The sequence below is a fragment of the Arachis ipaensis genome, chromosome B10 (genome assembly GCF_000816755.2).
Source record: "Arachis ipaensis cultivar K30076 chromosome B10, Araip1.1, whole genome shotgun sequence".
NCBI lineage: Eukaryota > Viridiplantae > Streptophyta > Magnoliopsida > Fabales > Fabaceae > Arachis > Arachis ipaensis.
The window spans coordinates 3,977,130-3,980,426 of NC_029794.2; positions in this window are offsets into that span (position 1 = coordinate 3,977,130).

The following is a 3,297-nucleotide window of genomic DNA, read 5'->3' on the forward strand; positions in this document are numbered from 1 at the left end:
ATATAAACTGTTATTATTTTAGAATTAGTTGGACCTAACTCACTCAAAAAGTTAACTTAAGAAGTAAAAAATATCTGACATTTATAAAGTCAATTTCTAATATGATGGTCTAATAATATTAGATCCAATAAATTTTGATACTATATTAATATTAAGTGAGCCTAATTTAATTTCAAAAACTGCCAATGAGTAATAGCTCAAATGGCATAGTCTCCCCATATTCAATTAAGAGGTTGCGGGTTCGAGTCTCCTATCTTTGGTAAAAAAAAAAAAAAATTTTCAAAAACTGTTTAAAAAAATTAGAAAATGTTTTATATTTATAAACACTGTAAAAATCTTATTTAGAGATGCAAGATTTATAACATGTTCTTCAAATTACGAGCTATTATTGGTTTCTTTCTAAATGTAATGGATGAGTTAAAATCCTTGCTTGCCACAATCGATAATAAGATTTAGATGTACCTCATATGCAAGTTACATTAGTTTCATATTTAATTTCTTTTGCCCCTCCATCGGTAGTGATGATGAAGATGAGAATAATGACAAAAAAATTAATCACCTTAATAAATTTAATGTCAATGACAGACACATGAATCTTTTCTGTAACTTAGCCCTTGCTTCATTTTTTTGAAACAATTTGAGGGAAAATTAAATCAATGTGAAATGATTGTTTTGGAGAGGGACTGGAAAAATTAATCAACCTAAAATTTTTAATTTGGAAAATTAGTGGTGGAAAGATTGTAAACACAAGAAATACGCATGGTGCTAAATCTACAAACTGCACAATTTGGGTTGGGGTAGAATTTTAATTATTTGGGAGTCCATCAATGGAGATGTCATGTGAAATTCCACGGAATAATTTGTCAAAATAAAATTATAATGATTATACAATAATACAGAAATTATTTTTATATGAAAAAATAAGTGGTATTTTTATATAATATTATTATGAGAAAGTCTAGAGACCAGCACTTTTATTAAAATCTGACTAGTATTTAATTATCAAAAGAAAAATGAGTAATCCTACATCATTGGATATAATCTCACATCATTAAAAATATTAATGATGATTAATTGATAGTTACAAATCACAAAACTTATTAACCTATTCTAACACTTCTCATTATTATTTAGAGTGTTTTTTAATATTGTAGATGTGCAGAAAATCAATAAAAACATGCTCCATATACCTCTTGCAACATTCACATTAGTCTATTTTCACCCAAATTAATCACCTAAAATTTTTTCATATCTAAATTGTTTACCCTACAGTAATATCTAGAGGATTTTTTTTTTAGAAAAAAAAAAAAAGAAAGGTACTACAACTTTACAAGACAAAACGACGCCTCTCCCAGTAGTACCACTACTTTTATGTACACCATACGTTAACATTAGTTTTCTTTAAAAAAAAAATGGTTATAGTATCGTTAAGATGTTCAGTGAAAATGGTGGACCTAATTTTGATTTGTTTTATTTTTTGGATTGGAAAGAAAGAGAGAGATAAAATAAGAGGAATTTTTATTTCTACGGAAGTTTCTATTTTGAAGGGTGTAACGACTAACGAGTACTGTGTAACACTGACAGGGAAGAGGCCCACTTAGCTACTCCTTTGCATTGCACTCTCTACCCCTACTCATTACTCAACTTCCACTTCCCCCTTTTGAACCAGCATTCAAATTCACTCTCAACAATAACCCCAAGTAAATCTACAATATTAAAAACGATAAGAGAAAATTTTTTGGGAGGCTTTAAGTTTTGTATGAAATTGTAATCAGATTAAGTCAAATTATTCGTATTCAAAAAAAAGAAGCTACTCAGATAAAGATGTCTAAAACGTTTTTTTTTAAAAGATTTTTTCAGTAATTAAAATTTAACATATATAATCGATTAAAATAAAGGGGCAATAGAATATTGTATTGTATGGAATTCGAATTGATAGCTCATTAATATTTTAAAGAAGTCTCGTAATTAAATATTTTGTTAGTTTTTTTAATGCATGAAATAAAATATATATTTTTTAATAAAATTTTTTAAATTATTATTAGAGAAATATATATTTTTAAATTTTTTAATAATTTTTTTAAATTGAGTAATTCGAATCTGCCCAATTCGAATTACTATGTGCAGTATCTATGTGTAATTCGAATCAGGTTGATTGGAATTAGTGGGTGTATGCGTGTGTAGGTAATTCGAATCAGTATGATTCGAATTACATGTAGATAAAGTTCGAATTAGGCTAATTCGAACTATATAAAAATGTGAACTGATTGATTCATGACAAAATTTTTTATTTGACTTATTCCTGTAATTTTTTTATTCTCTTGACTTATTTTAGTGATTTATCCTATTTGTATTTTATCATATATTTTATACTACCACTAATTTTAGTGACTGATTTTAGTGTATAGAAAAAATAACTCTTATAAAAATACTACGTACATAAAAAAATGTTACAAAATTAATTTTTATATATTTGTGCTATATAAATATTACTTAATATGATTGTTTTGCATCTTCGTATAGTATAATAAAAAGAAAGAGACAGAATTAAATAATATAAAATTATATGAATATTGAATAATATAATTTTAGTATAAGCTTACAGCATAGCACAGTGTCACAAACACTATCCTTTGTTGGGTGTCTTGATTCCAGGTATCACGTTCCCATACAGAGTGTGGGCCCTCTCTACTCAGTTTTGGCCAAATCCTCACCGTACGATCTAAAATAACCCAGTTGGCGGTAGCCGACAGCCTCTGATGAGACAAAGACCGGTCTAGTTCCTTTTGGCAATCCCTCCCACGGGCCCCATCCCCTACCCTCTATTTACCCAAAATTACTTTAATACCCTTCACCGGAAGGGGCACCCGTCAACCTCGCCTCAATACTCGACACGTGGACATGCGGCTGCAGACCCCATCGCGCGCCTTTCTTGCCACCGCAGCTACGTTGGAATCGCCAATGTCAATCACAATATGACATAACTAAAGTACCATCAATTCTTATAAAAAATTAATTATTGAATCAGTTATTTTATATATATATTTATACGATAATTAATTGAGTGATCGTTTTTTATATACACANAAAAGAAAAAAGTAATTGGAAAGAGAGACAGAACCCGCGTAAAAGTCGAGGGTTTCTTCTGGCTGCCTGCAAAAATCACTCTTTCTAAACTCACTTTAACTCTGCTCCTCTTCTACGCTTCACAGTACTGGAGCGTGACGACACGCGCATGTGAATGGTGGGCCCAGCTGGAATATGTATATATATAATATAAAAAAATGAAAGGTTATC